Source organism: Lathyrus oleraceus, chromosome 5 (genome assembly GCF_024323335.1).
Source record: "Lathyrus oleraceus cultivar Zhongwan6 chromosome 5, CAAS_Psat_ZW6_1.0, whole genome shotgun sequence".
Taxonomy (NCBI): domain Eukaryota; kingdom Viridiplantae; phylum Streptophyta; class Magnoliopsida; order Fabales; family Fabaceae; genus Lathyrus; species Lathyrus oleraceus.
In genome coordinates this window covers 81,020,040-81,036,458 of record NC_066583.1, presented here as the reverse complement: position 1 = coordinate 81,036,458, position 16,419 = coordinate 81,020,040, and the positions used below count along the sequence as shown (strand labels likewise).

The window sequence follows — 16,419 nt, the reverse complement described above, 5'->3', positions numbered from 1 at the left end:
AATGAGGAACTTAATCTTTTGAAGAGCCAAATGAGATGGGTCTTGGAAACCCTGCAAGTCTTGGTGGGAAAAGAGGGTCACCCAATATACGCTGTTGCAACAAAGAGAGCTATTACTCCACATCCATCTGGTGTTACCCCAAGTCAAGGGAAATTCTATGTGGCAACTCCTCATTTACCAATATATAGACCTCCCTCAAGACGTCATCATCAACATCCTCTGGTTATTGCTCCTCAGAGTCACCAAAGCCAGGTTCAGAACAAAAATCAAAATCAGAACAAGAGGAACAAGGATCACAATGACTTGATTCCGGTGCCATATAGCAAGCTCTATCCGCAGCTGATCCAAAATGCTTTGGTGACCCCTCGAGCTCTCACACCTGTGTCACCATACCTGCCATGGTACAATCCAAATGCGACATGTGAATTCCATAAAGGGGCATTGGGACATGACCTGGATTCTTGCTTAGCGCTAAAAGCCTTGGTACGGGGACTGATTAACAAAAAGAGCTTAGTTTTTGAAGAAGATCACCCGAAGATCAAGTGCGGCTACCATACCGGAACAATGGGGCACTCCATCGAGGAGTGCAAGAGTTTTACGCTCAAGCTGCAAGGATTGATTGACATAAGGTCACCAACACTCAAGGAGGAAGGCTCAAGTACATATACCTTGATTTCTGGGCCAGGTAATGAGAAAGGGAAAGGACCCTTGAAAACCCTCAAGGTTTTGTTCCACAAGGAAGATGTCAGGGATATGGCTAATGAGCTATCATTGTTTCCTGGTAAGAGCGTTGAGATACCGCCTTGGATTTCCAATGTCATGACCCATACCAATGAAAGAAAAGGAGAAGTGAGTAGTGGATTCAAGAAGGTTGCGTTCAACGATGAGATTAAAGGAAAAGAATTGGAAGATCATCATGCCAATGTCAAAAAGCTTGTTGATCCAAACCTTCAAGTCTGAAGAAGTCAATTCCCTAAAGCTGGCAATCATTTGGTTGTTTCAGCATTTCTTTTGTAGTTTCCTTGCATGTTGATTGTTAATTGCTTTTAAGCATTATTGTTTTCTTTGAATTGGTAAGATTAATGAAATGTTTATGCATCTTTTGAATTAATCCATTCGTATTCACTCGTTTTTCATTTATGTTAAAAATTAAAACACTCCTCTCATTCACTTTTCTTTATCAAACCGTTGTGTTAACAAAGATTGGAAGGAGGATGATGAAAACGAAACACCTGAAATTGTTGCGGTATGCTTTTGAGTAAAACCTTGTCGATGATGTAAGGCATTGTTTCAAATCCCCAAACACTGGAGTGATAAGGAGTTAATCCCTAGACAACCACTTTGAGCCTAGAATTTGGTGTTTATTTCGAATCTAAAACCCTTAATCTTAACCTGGGGCAGGGTAGTTGTGTTCAGATAGTTTGATCATGCATTCGATCTTTCAAAAAAATCGTCCATATGAACACCCTCTAGTTAGGTTCAAACACATGTTATCCTTCGCGCACATGTTAAAGTGTCGAAGAAGTTAAGAAAAGCTAAAATTAGTGTTGGTTGATCCTTATCCACCAATAATGTGGCAGTCAATACCTTTAAAAAATAAAAAAGGCCCGCTAAATCAAATACCACGAAATGACTTAGGCAAAAGTTAGGGCATCCTGATGGACCAAAAGCTTCAGAGAAGCGGTCCAGGCAAAATTAGGGATAAAGAAAATCAATCAAAAGAGGTCACCAAAATCCTCAACAAAACAAAAAAATAAGGTGACTGCCATTTCAAGAAAATTCGTCTTGAATCCTCATCACACCTTTGAACCCTCTTGGAAGTCGAATGCGTGTATTGAATTAACTGAACATCGGAACTGGAGATCATCAAGAAGAAGGGGTGGGTAAAAATAAATTTTGAGCCTTATGTCCTTTTGTTTCAAAAAAAAACTGTGAACCAGACCACGTTACAACCCTTAAAAGACCTAATTGAGGCAGGGTTTATTTTGAAAGCACACTATAACAAGGTTGTGTTAACCTGACTCCAAACGATTTTTGTTAATCATGTGATGGCACCAACTTGCATACTGTGAACGACTTGATCACAATTGTGTTCTTATCAACGACTTGTTCACTGTATTTCACCCATTCATATCAATAAACTTTGAGTTCAAATTTTTGCATAAACATTGCATTAAAATTACCATTTTTGAATGAACAATCTTATTTGCGAGTCAACACTTAGCATCAAAGAAATGCCAAATACAGTTGAGGAACTTGATAGAGTGAAAGAAGTCTAGTCAGGGGCAAATCACTTTGAGCATCAGTTAATTCGAGCTAATCACCCTAAGGGGCAAATCACTTTGTGTAATCAAGTCTGTGATAGAGTCTGTAATTGAGTTTGGAGCACTTTGGAAGGAAGTTAATCCTGCCGCCATTTTCATTTCCGCTTTGCAATTTATTCAACCCTCCGATTGGAGCAGGTTTTTATTACTTGTCTTTATCTTATTTATTTTCCCGCACTCGCTTTACTTTATTTATTTTCCCGCACTCGCTTTACTTTATTTATTTTCCTCGCACTCGCTTTAAATTATTTATTTCCTCGCACTCGCTTTAAATTATTTATTTCCTCGCACTCGCTTTAAATTATTTATTTCCTCGCACTCGCTTTAAATTATTTATTTTCCGCACTCGCTTTAAATTATTTACTTTCCGCACTCGCTTTAAATTATTTACTTTCCGCACACGCACTACTTTTATTTATTTTAATGCACTTTTACTTTACCATGTCTAGCTAAATTTATAAGGTTAGAATGTAAGGATCGTAATTGAACCAGTAATCCGTACAATTGTTCGTAGAAACACTTAAAGGGCTATTTTAACTTTCAACTTAAGTTTTCCCTCACTTCAATTCCGTTGGCTAAGATCAAAAGCCATCCAACGTCTTTTTAAACTTAATTGATTTTAACTATTTCAAAAACAGCGAAAGCGCTTTGTTTAGTTCATTAGGAGATTTTAACATTAAGAAGAAAAGAGATTTTAAAACTATTTTCGGACACGTTTATAAGTTTAGAGTCTGGTTCGTAAGAACCTCTTTTGGTTAAGAAATCCAGGTTATAATACTTTTCAACTTAGTCAAGATACTATATTTCTTAAAAATAGGTTTACTACTCTAACGCAATGTGCGCCTTTTTATAAGTGACAATAAGAGGGTTTGATTAGGGAGTACAACTCGGTTCTGAATACGCGAAAGCGACAGTTCCTATTAAATTAGTTCTTTTCAAAGTAGGAAACATTGCCTATAAGTAGCTCTATTAGCAAGTACTTGGATTATTAATTAATTACGTGAATTACATTCGACCCTGTCTTTATTAATTATATCTTTATTTCAATACTTTACTTTTCATTGCACACTCCAAAAACACCTATTTCGATTGCCTTTGATAAACACCATAACGACAGATAACGATAGATTGACACTTGGTCTCTGTGGATTAGACAATCTTTTATATTACTCTGACGCGTTCGTATACTTGCGAAACACCGCATCAAGTTTTTGGCGCCGTTGCCGGGGACCAATTTCGTCAAATTTCATTTTCTTGTTGTTATATCGTTTAGACTTAGGCTATTTCCCACCGGTCAATGCGAAGAACTCGCAGCACCGGAAGTTTAAGCTTAGTATACCCTCTGACGGAACCTGAACGTTACGCTCGCGTACGTTTATTCTTTCATAGAATTAAGAGAGCTATGGCCGAAGATCAAAACCAAAGACCTCTTAAGGACTTCGCTCAACCATCTAACGAAGAATCTAGTTCTAGTATAGTAAACCCAACTCCAGCTAATAATTTTGAACTTAAACCATCCCTGTTGCAACTAGTGCAACAGAGACAATTCGCAGGTCTCGCTACTGAGAACCCAAACCAACATTTAAAAATATTTCTTCAATTAGCAGACACTTTTAAAACCAATGGAGCTTCTCCTGAGGCAATACGTTTAAGATTATTTCCTTTTTCCCTCCGAGATAAAGCCCTATCATGGTTAGATTCCCTTCCACCCAATTCCATTACGACTTGGGATAACCTTAGAAGAGTTTTTCTTGCTAGATATTTTCCCCCGAGTAAGACCGCCATTCTTCGAAACCATATAACTAGATTTACCCAAAACCAAGGAGAATCGCTGTTCGAAGCTTGGGAGAGATATAAAGAGTTGTTACGAGCATGCCCACATCATGGTTTAGAAAATTGGTTAATCATTCAAACCTTCTATAATGGACTTCATTACAACACCAAGATGACCATCGACGCTGCCGCAAGCGGTGCTCTGATGAACAAACCTTATCCTGAAGTTAGTGCCTTCATCGAAGATATGGCTCAAAACCATCAATCATGGGGAGTCGAACGAGCGACGGTTGAGAAGAAGGAAGCCCAAGGAGGAGTGCATGAACTAAGCTCTATAGACATGATGCAAGCTAAAATGGACGCATTAGCCCTCAAAGTCGAGCATATGTGCATAAACCCGAATACTGTAGCCGCAGTTTCGTCAGATTGTGAGATATGTGGAACCAAACGACACCAATCTGCAGAATGCAGTCTATTAAATGAAACCCACTCTGAGCAAGTGAACTACACCCAAGGGAACCCATACTCGAATACCTATAACCCTGGATGGAGGAATCACCCGAACTTCTCCTATAAAAACAATAACCCTATTCAAAATAATGCACCCCCGAGACCTAGTTATCAAGCCCCAAGATCAAATCAACCTATGCAACCGATACCACCAAAGCCGAGCCTTGAGAAAATTATGGAAAATTTTATCACCGCTCAAACCCAACAAAACAAGGAGTTCATGAACCAAAACATTCATGTTAACGAATTGATTACTCACTTAGGAACCAAGGTTGACCAAATAGTTACTCATACCAAGATGCTTGAAACCCAGATCTCTCAGGTAGCTTTAAACCAAGCCCCTCAAACTACACCTGGAGGACAATTCCCTGGACAACCTCAACAAAATCCGAGAGGACAAGCCAATGCCATTACCCTACAAAGTGGGAACGCTTATGATGAGCCACCAAACCCTAGATTGAGTGAACCCGAAACTTCTAAGGAATGTACCAAACTCGCGGACGAAGTAAAGGAACCAGAGGAATCTGAAAACCAGGAAGGTCGAGAAAAAGGAGAAGAACCTAAAGATAAAACTTATGTACCACCCCCGCCATATAAACCACTTATACCATATCCGCAAAGACTCAAACAAACCCAGATCAATAAACAGTATCAAAAATTTATTAAAGTTATAGAAAAACTTCATGTAGAAATCCCTTTCACATAAGCCATCACCCAAATACCTTCTTATGCAAAGTTTCTCAAAGACATCCTTACCAACAAACGTAGACTTGACGATCCGAAGCCTTTGGAATGTAATGCTATTTCCGAGGACAAATTAGCAAAGAAAGATAAAGATCCTGGAAATTTCTCCATTCCTTGCCTTTTGGGTAATCATGTCATTGAAAAAGCTTTTATAGACTTAGGAGCTAGTGTGAGCCTAATGCCTTTAGCAGTTTGTGAGAGGTTAAACTTAGGAGAATTACAGCCCATTAAGATGTCACTTCAATTAGCCGATAGATCTGTTAAATATTCGATAGGCATTTTAGAAGATGTTCCTGTTAGGATAGGTCAGTTATTTATCCCTACTGATTTTGTTGTCATGGACATCAAAGAGGAAAATGATATACCAATCCTTCTAGGTAGACCATTCTTATCGACTGCAGGAGCAATAATATATGTCAAGAAAGGAAAGTTGACATTTGAGGTAGGTGACGAGAAAATAGAATTTATACTTTCGAAATTTCTTATGGCACCTATGATGGGAGACTCGTGTTATGCCTTAGACATCATTGATGAATGTGTTAGAGAATTAGAACAAAAAGAAATTATAAAAACAATTAAGTTACCATCAACTCTCATAAGGGAAGATGATGACTTAAAGAAACCCTACATCGATGATAACCTTTATGAATGTTTATCCCTTACCCCAGATCCTATGCCATGCCCTAAGAAACCAACCTTAGAACTTAAGGAACTGCCTAAGAACCTGAGATATGAGTTCCTCGATGAAAAGATGAACCGTCCAGTTATAGTCAGTGCTACCTTGAGCCAAAAGGAAACGAACCAACTTTTAGACGTTTTACGAAGATATCCCTCAGCCTTAGGATATAATATCTTTGACCTGAAAGGTATAAGTCCATCCGTATGCATGCATCGGATTTCACTCGAAGAAGATTCAAACCCCTCTAGGGAACATCAGAGAAGAATAAACCCTATAATGAGTGATGTTGTTAAAAAGGAAGTTCTTAAGTTACTTGAGGCAGGTATAATCTACCAGATCTCGGATAGTAAGTGGGTGAGCCATGTGCATGTAGTACCTAAAAAGGGAGGCATCACAGTCGTGCAAAACGATAAAGGCGAACATGTAGCAAAACGTTTAGAAGGAGGATGGCGGATGTGTATAGATTATATAAAATTAAATAAAGCAACTAGGAAGGACCATTTCCCTTTACCATTTATAGACCAGATGTTGGAGCGTCTAGCCAGACACTCTTACTTTTGCTATCTAGATGGATACTCTGGATTCTTCCAAATACCTATCCACCCCAAAGATCAAGAAAAAACTACCTTTACATGCCCTTATGGAACTTTTGCCTACAGACGAATGTCGTTCGGCCTCTGTAATGCCCCAGCTACTTTCCAACGCTGCATGATGTTAATCTTTGCAGATTACCTAGACGGTATCATGGAAGTGTTTATGGATGATTTCTCAGTTTGCGGATTTGATTTCCACAATTGTCTTGCTAACCTTGAGAAAATCCTAGAGAGATGCGTGGAGGTGAACCTCGTGCTAAACTGGGAAAAATGTCATTTCATGGTAACCGAAGGAATAGTTTTAGGACATATAGTTTCTAAAAAAGGTATAGAGGTAGATAAAGCTAAAATAGAAGTTATAGAAAACCTAAAAACCCCAAAAACCATCAGAGAAGTCCGATGCTTTCTTGGACATGCTGGATTCTACCGGCATTTTATTAAGGAGTTCTCCAAAATAACTAAACCGTTAACCAGACTTTTAATGAAAGATGCTGAATTCATTTTTGATGAAAAATGTAATGAAGCATTTAATCTTTTAAAGCAAGCATTAGTATCTGCACCCATTATGAAACCACCTGATTGGTCAGAACCTTTTGAGATAATGTGCGATGCTAGTGATTATGCAGTTGGATCCGTTCTAGGACAAAGGAAAGATAAAAAGTTACATGCCATTTATTATGCTAGTAGAACCCTAGATGCTGCCCAACTTAACTACGCAACAACTGAAAAAGAATTACTCGCTGTAGTTTTCGCTATAGACAAATTTAGATCTTATCTAGTAGGAGCAAAAATTATAGTTTACACCGATCATGCTGCCATTCGGTACCTATTAAGTAAAAAAGATGCCAAGCCCAGGTTACTCCGATGGATTCTATTACTACAAGAGTTTGATTTAGACATAAGAGATAAAAAAAGGCACTGAAAACGTAGTAGCCGATCACCTTTCTAGGCTAGAACATCTAAAACCAGAACTAGTACCCATAAATGATGATTTCGCCTATGATAGACTGATCGCTAGAGTAGAAACCATTGAAGATAATAACCTAGATCCTTATGAGCATTCCCAAAATTCCTTAGCAATAAGTAACGTACCCTGGTATGCAGATTTCGTTAATTACCTAGCTGCTGATATAGTACCCCCTGATCTTGAATACCACCGCAAGAAGAAATTCTTCCACGATGTGAGAAACTTCTATTGGGACGAACCGATCATTTTCAAAAGGGGTAAAGATGGCATTTTTCGCCGTTGCGTTCCAGAAGAAGAGGTAAATAGTATTATTGAGCATTGTCATTCTGCACCTTATGGTGGACATGCGAGCACCTCTAAGACATACGCCAAGATTCTTCAAGCTGGCCTATTCTGGCCTACAATGTGGCGTGATGTCTATGCTTGCATTGGCAAGTGTGATAGATGCCAACGCACTGGAAACATTTCAAGGCGTGATGAAATGCCTCTAAGAAACATTCAGAAAGTAGAACTCTTTGACGTATGTGTCGCAACCTGAAAAATACAGTGTGCCGAAAAACAACCGGCGAAAGAAAATGACAGAAGAGTCGCCACCGTGCGTTATTTATCCCAAGGGAGGGAAAGGAAACGCTCGAAGTAAACCTGAAAAAGGAAAGGACAAGACGGGGTCTCGCAACCAAATCTTGGGTTCGGGAGTCAGTTATGCGAAGGGAAGGTATTAGCACCCCTACGCATCCGTAGTACTCTACGGGATCCACTTTTGTAGTTCTTGTCTAAAAGGGGTGGGTTTATCTTGTGTTGTTTACCAAAAAAAACAAAAAAAGGGTTAAATGAAAATGACTCGTGCGGATGTTGCATCCACTGCATACGTATCTCATCTGAATATGAGAATCAGAGTCTTCGTAGCTCGGCTGACCTATGGGTTAAGGGGATGTGTGCTCGCTAAGACATCGCGTCTTATGCCTACGTATCTCATCTGGAATGAGAATCAGAGCAAGCCGTAGTTCGGCTAACTACGGGGTTATGGATTGGGTTTTGGACGAACGACGTCACTACGCAATCTACCGGATGCTCGACCTTCGGAGACTTACTCGCCTGTAGTAGAAGGAGTAAACGTGTTGCTTTGGGTTTTAGGGTTTGGGATGCTCGAGGGCAAACAGGCAGTCCTTGACGAAGGAACCGCGCTACATGTGGGGGATATGAATACAAAACACAAAACATGTATCTCAAAGTAAAATGCCACCCAGGGGCTCAAACATTGCCTCCTATCGAGGTCTTCCAGCTAAGAAAGCGATAAAGTATAAGAAAGGGAAAAAATTACCACACGGATAAAGATCCGAAGCTATAGCAGTTACAGGGGCAAGGAACCCTGAAATGTCTCCAGCTGGACCGTCAAAGGAAATCAGTCAACACGAATAATCAGAATAAAACTTCAGGGGGTATCCCACAAATAAAGTGGGAAACCACGCGGGTGTCTCTGCGAAAGCCATGTGAGCCCTCACAAAACTCGACAAAGGGTTAGAGCAGCAGGATGAAATCAAGAGAAAACAATGCCATGGAAACACAAGACAGGTTAGAATAAACAAAATAGGGTAACCCAGAGTTGCCCCTAAATCAAAATATAACCACATGAATAACTCCATCAAAATTCACAAAAGGCTCACAAAAAAGGTATCAAATTCACCCATAATACCTCATACATTTAGAGCATTCAAATTAAAGGCATAAAGATGATGGATATAGGGCAAACCTGATTGGAGAGCTTGATTGAAATTGAGTTGCACCCGTGAGGTTTACAAGTTGATTTCCCTTCAGGGTTTGGAGGCTGCTCTGAACTCTGTTAGTTCTTCTCTCACTATCTTTTTCCTCGGGGTTTTGTTCCAAGGAAACCTCAGAGTATTTTGCTTCTCTCCCTTTTTCTCAAGTGAATCTCCCAATGTAACTCCCAGTGTAACTCCAAGTGTGTTTTCCTCTACTGAAACTTCAGTATTTATAGACTGATTTTCGTGGGTAGTGGGCTCAAATGAGGGAGACCCAAGTCCAAAAAAATTTGTTATATTTTATTTATTTATTTTATTTATTTATTTAATTAATTAATTAATTAATTAAATATTTATTTATTTTTCGTTTTTTTTTTTTTTTTTTTTTTTTTTTTTTTTCAGGAAAAATGAAGGGTAAATTTTGGGGTATTACAGCTGCCCCTATTCAATCAACTTAAGACCCGGAAAGAAGATGGCAGCTGCTTTCGTGCTTTCGAGGTATCAAGGGATTGAATATAATAAAAGCCCAAAAATTTGCACTGAAGTGAAGTGAAGTAACAATGTCTGTCAGAATCGGCAAAGAGGTGGTCTTGAAAGAAGAATCCGTCTGGTACGGTGAGAGTCAGTCTGAATATCGAAAAAGAATGTTAAACTGGATACCAAAATAAATGGTAACACAGAAATAACCATGGCCTGAATGCCGCTCATCAGTCTGAATACTGGAAAGGATTTCGATCTGAACATCGGAAAATTGGCCTGAATGCCACAAGTCGCATCGACCTGAACGTCGGAAACTTCTTCGATCTGAACATCGGAAAGACTTGGCCTGAATGCCACTTCGATCTGAATATCGGAAAATTGGCCTGAATGCCACTTCGATCTGAATATCGGAAAATTGGCCTGAACGCCACTTCGGTCTGGATACCGGAAAACTGGCCTGAATGTCACTTCGATCTGAATATCGGAAAATTGGCCTGAATGCCACTTCGGTCTGGATACCGGAAAACTGGCCTGAATGCCACTTCGGTCTGGATACCGGAAAACTGGCCTGAATGCCACTTCGGTCTGGATACCTGAAAACTGGCCTGAATGCCACTTCGGTCTAGATACCGGAAAACTGGCCTGAATGCCACTTCGGTCTGGATACCGGAAAAACTGGCCTGAATGCCACTTCGGTCTGGATACCGGAAAACTGGCCTGAATGCCACTTCGATCTGAATATCGGAAAATTGGCCTGAATGCCACTTCGGTCTGGATACCGGAAAACTGGCCTGAATGCCACTTTGGTCTGGATACCGGAAAACTGGCCTGAATGCCACTTCGGTCTGGATACCGGAAAACTGGCCTGAATGCCACAAGTCGCATCGACCTGAACGTCGGAAACTTCTTCGATCTGAACATCGAAAAGACTTGGCCTGAATGCCACTTCGATCTGAATATCGGAAAATTTCATGCCTGTCAGCATTGGTAGAAATAGGGAATGATAATAGAGGCGACGCATGGGCCAATGACACTTGCTGGGGATAACAAAGGTAAGTCATGAACAATCTTCAATCTGAGTACTGGAAACAACTTCTAGCTTATCACTTGGGATACCGAGAATGTTTTATGCTTACATGCGTATGCAATATGATTCTACATGCAGGGATGCGAAATGCTGGGTAGAATGCCAAGCTGAGGCAAGGGGATCTGCTGGGGAAATGATTACCATCCTCTGGGCTCTGGCCAGGCTGCTGGAGATACACACCACAATGAACTCCGTGGGGAGATGACTAGCCATGCGGTGTTCTGGCCATACCGAGACTCTGATCGGGGAAAGAATGGCATTGGAAGCCTGCTGCTGAGGAAAGCTACAATGGTTCTGGCAACCACGATTTGCGAGAGATGACTCAGCAGGGGGAGCAAACACTGATACGGTACCGAGGTTCTGCTTCAAGGAAAGAAACCATGGATCTGGCATTGGGATTATCGATATGGCATCGAACTCTAAGGAGCAGCCACTTCTGCTGGGAAGATACAGTCTGGCGCTGTCAACTCCGCTGGGGAGTGTATGTCCTGAAACAACCGCTTGGGGAAGTGCGGTGGTGAGAAACTGCTGGGGGTTGAAGAATCCAATGCTCTGATCAGCTCTGCAGGGATAAGACACCGAATTTGTCTGTTGGTGACTTCACTAGGGAAGATATTCACGATCATCTGCAGGGAATTTTAAGGAAATGCCCCGAGAGTATCTGTTCTGAATAGACGATCCAAAGCACTTAAAATTTACAGCAATTTTAAATGTTTATTAAGCATGTACCTGTAAAGCCCTTATGTGTCATGATGCAATGTTTATCAAAAATTCGGACGTCATTTTTGCAAACAAAACAGTAAAATGAAAATGAAAACAGAGATATACTGAATAACATGATTTTATTGATTGAATGGCCTCTGAATAGGCATTTACATTAAGAAGCAATCCCTGGAAAGAGGTAATCGCACAATAGATAAAAACAGAAATTAATCTAATGGCAATGTGAAATGGATTTCTATTGGGTTCTAATTCTGCTATGACTTGCCCGTCTTAAAGATCCTCCAGATGATCAGCTTTCTGAAAGAGTGATTGGACTGTTTCCTATCCTTCAAAAATTTCCAGTCATTGGCACGAGATGAGATTCAGAACCACTCAGAACGCAGTCATTCGCTTAATCCCTAACTTTTGCCTGGATCGCCCTTTTCGGGTTTTCAATCCACCGGGATACCCATTTTTGCCTAAGTTGCCTTTTCAGGTTTTCAACTTACCGGGTGTACAATCTTTTTTTTTTTTGTCCCTAATTTTTGCCCGAACCTTTTCATTTTCTTGGTTCGCCGGGATGCCCATTTTTTGCCTGGACTATTCTTTTTACTGTCCAGCGGGTCTATTTTATGCGAAGTATTTTTTAACTGCGTCTGAGTTCACAGGGGAGGTGAAGTTTTCACCATCCATAGTTGCAAGCATTAAAGCCCCACCATCAAAAACCTTGGTGACAATATACGGTCCACATAGTTAGGAGTCCACTTGCCCCTGTGATCTGTCTGAGGAGGAAGGATCCTTTTCAACACTAAATCTCCGACTTGGAAACAACGAGGACGCACTTTCTGATCAAAGGCTCTCTTCATCCGACTCTGATACAATTGCCCATGACAAATGGCTGCCTTTCGCTTCTCTTCGATAAGACTCAACTCATTGAACCTTGTCCGAATCCATTCAGCTTCATCTAACTTGACATCCAACAGGACTCTTAGAGAAGGAATCTCCACTTCAACAGGTAGGACTGCTTCCATACCATACACCAGGGAGTAAGGGGTTGCCCCGGTCGATGTACGTACTGAAGTACGGTACCCATGCAAGGCGAAGGGTAGCATCTCATGCCAATCTCTGTACGTAACGACCATCTTCTGCACAATCTTCTTTATGTTCTTATTTGCCGCCTCAACAGCGCCGTTCATCTTAGGGCGGTAAGGGGAAGAATTGTGATGCTGAATGTTGAAGTTCTGACACAACTCCTTCATCATTTTGTTGTTGAGATTAGGACCATTATCAGTAATGATTCTTTCGGGAATCCCATAGCGACAAATGATTTCTTTCTTGATAAAACAGGCAATCACATGCCTGGTGACATTCGCGAACGACGCTGCCTCGACCCACTTGGTGAAATAGTCGATGGCAACAAGGATGAAGCGATGCCCATTGGAAGCAGTCGGCTCAATCTTTCCAATCATGTCAATGCCCCACATAGAAAACGGCCACGGCGAAGACATCACATTCAGAGGATTTGGCGGTACATGCACCTTATCAGCATAAATATGGCATTTATGACACTTCCGAGCATACTTGAAACAATCTGATTCCATGGTCATCCAATAATAACCTGCTCTCAACAATTTCTTAGCCATTGCATGTCCGCCGGCATGAGTACCGAAGGAACCTTCATGAACTTCCTGTATTAATATGTTCGCCTCGTGTCTGTCCACACATCTGAGCAAAACCATGTCGAAGTTCCTCTTATACAACACATCGTCTTTGTTCAAGAAGAAACTGTCTGCCAATCTTCTCAAAGTCTTTCTGTCATTGTTGGATGCCCCTGCAGGGTACTCTTGATTCTTCAGAAAGCACTTGATATCGTGATACCAGGGCTTGTCATCGACTACCAGTTCAGCAGCAAACACATACGCGGCCCTGTCAAGGCGCATCACATCGATCCTGGGAGCATGGTTCCAACGAATTACCTTGATCATGGAGGATAGAGTAGCAAGTGCGTCTGCCATCTGGTTCTCATCACGAGGTATATGATACAATTTTACTGTTGTGAAGAAAGTCAACAGTCTTCTCGTGTAATCTCTGTAGGGGACCAGAGTGGGTTGGAGAGTATTCCAATCACCATTCACTTGATTAATCACCAGAGCTGAATCTCCGAAGATGTCCAGAGTCTTGATTCTCAGATCAATGGCTTGCTCAATGCCCAAGATACAGGCCTCGTACTCAGCTTCATTATTGGTGCACTCGAAAGTCAGACGAGCGGTGAAAGGCATGTGGGCACCTTTCGGAGTTGTGATGACAGCGCCAATTCCACTTCCTCTAGCATTGACAGCCCCATCAAACAACAAAGTCCACTTTTCGTTTGGATCAGGTCCCTCCTCAACAACTGGCTTTTCACAGTCTTTCATCTTGAGGAACATGATGTCTTCATCTGGAAAATCAAACTTCATCGGCTCATAATCATCAATCGGCTGCTGAGCAAGATAGTCTGACAGAATACTCCCTTTGATGGCCTTCTGTGACGTGTACTGAATATCATACTCTGTTAAAATCATTTGCCAACGAGCGACCCTTCCGGTGAGAGCTGGCTTCTCGAATATGTATTTCACTGGATCCATCTTAGAAATCAACAAGGTAGTATGGTTCAACATATACTTCCTCAGTCGGCGAGCAGCCCAGGCCAAAGCACAACAAGTTTTCTCAAGCTGCGAATATTTGACTTCACAGTCGGTAAACTTTTTGCTTAGGTAGTATATGGCATGCTCTTTTCGACCAGACTCGTCATGCTGTCCCAATACACACCCCATCGAGTTCTCAGTCAAAGATAGGTACATTATCAGAGGTCTCCCAGGAACTGGAGGTATAAGGATTGGAGGTTTCTGCAAATACTCTTTTATCTTCTCAAAAGCCCTTTGACAATCTTCATTCCACCTGATAGTCTGATCTTTCCTCAGCAATTTGAAAATTGGCTCACACGTGGTTGTTAGGTGAGAGATGAACCTTGCAATGTAGTTCAACCTCCCTAGGAAACTACGGACTTGCTTCTCTGTTCTTGGCTCAGGCATTTCCTGTATTGCTTTCACTTTGTCAGGATCCACCTCAATCCCTTTTCCGCTAACAATAAAACCCAACAATTTTCCCGATCTCACCCCAAAAGTGCACTTGTTCGGATTAAGTCTCAGTTTGAATTTCCTCAAACGCTCAAACAGTTTCTGCAAATTCAACAAATGTTCTTCTTCTGTCTGAGATTTGGCAATCATATCATCAACATAAACCTCAATTTCATGATGAATCATATCATGGAACAGAGTTACCATAGCTCGTTGATATGTTGCTCCGGCATTTTTCAGACCAAACGGCATCACCTTGTAGCAGAAGGTGCCCCATGGGGTTATGAAAGTTGTCTTTTCCATGTCCTCTGGTGCCATCTTGATTTGGTTATAGCCAGAAAAGCCATCCATGAAGGAGAATACCGAGAACTGAGCTGTATTATCCACCAAAACGTCGATGTGAGATAATGGGAAATCATCTTTAGGGCTAGCTCTGTTCAGATCCCGATAGTCGACACACATCCGTACCTTTCCGTCCTTCTTAGGTACTGGGACGATGTTCGCAACCCATGGCGGATAATTGGTGACTGCTAGAAACCCTGCATCCAACTGCTTTTGCACTTCTTCCTTTATCTTGACAGCCATCTTTGGTCTTGTTCTTCTGAGTTTCTGCTTGACCGGAGGACAACCTTCTTTGAGAGGCAAGCGGTGTACCACGATGTCTGTGTCCAGCCCGGGCATGTCCTGATAAGACCAAGCGAAGATGTCAACGTATTCTTGTAGCAATTCAATCAGCCCTTTCTTCACATTATCTTCCAAAGCAGCCCCTATTTTGATTTCTCTCTTGGCGTCTTCGGTGCCGAGATTAATCACTTCAACAGACTCTTGATGCGGTTGAATAACCCTTTCCTCTTGTTTTAATAACCTGGTAAGTTCTTCAGGGAGTTCACAGTCTTCATCACCCTCTTCTTCAGCTTGAAAGATTGGATTTTCAAAGTCGAAACGAGCCATAGCAGAACCGTTATCAATAGGATCCGGTGTTGTACATCTGCATGAGTGATGGTATGTGCTTATGAGTGTGGACAAGAAGTGAAAACTAAACGAAACATTGCCATTTTTTTTTTATTTTGAAAAACTGCAAAACTAGAAAGACAGGGAACGAAATATTTGAATGCAAAAAGACGTCCTTCATTTATGATAAAAATGCAAGTGTCACATAGACGGGCCCTACAATGAGTCATTACGCCCTGGGCGGAACGTAAGACTTGGATATGCATGAATAAACAAAGAAAATTACTCTTCAAGAAGAGTGACTTGGATAATCTCTTCAGAAGACCAATTGTTGATGACTTCACCCGGGATCCTCGGACGCACCCAGTTGTCAATGTCACAATCACTATCCCCATCTTCTTCGTTGACTGCAGAGACTTGACCATACTGAATGATGCCAGCACTGGAGAAAGTGATCGGCCCCTGAAGTGTTGTAGAAGTCAAAACTGGATGATACCTGTCGCATCCTGCGAAAAATCAACCGGCGAGACTCAAATAAAACACACACAGAGCCGCCACTGCGCGTTATTTATCCCAAGGTAGGGAAAGGAAACGCTCAGAGAAACCTGGAAAGGAAATGGTCTTGCGACCAAAGAGACAGGGTAAGGGAGTCGGTTACGCAAGGGGAAGGTATTAGCACCCCTCACGTCCGTCGTACTCGACGGGATCCACGTTCTAAAATAAAGAATAGGTT

At 41.4% G+C, this 16,419-nt stretch overlaps 1 non-coding gene across 1 annotated transcript; it reads right to left on the bottom strand.

Moving 5' to 3' along the window:
• Positions 1–4,107: 4,107 nt before the first annotated feature.
• On the bottom strand, positions 4,108–4,214 carry LOC127090276 (small nucleolar RNA R71). The gene has a single exon (XR_007791801.1). It is a non-coding gene; the product is annotated as a small nucleolar RNA R71 (small nucleolar RNA).
• Positions 4,215–16,419: the final 12,205 nt, after the last annotated feature.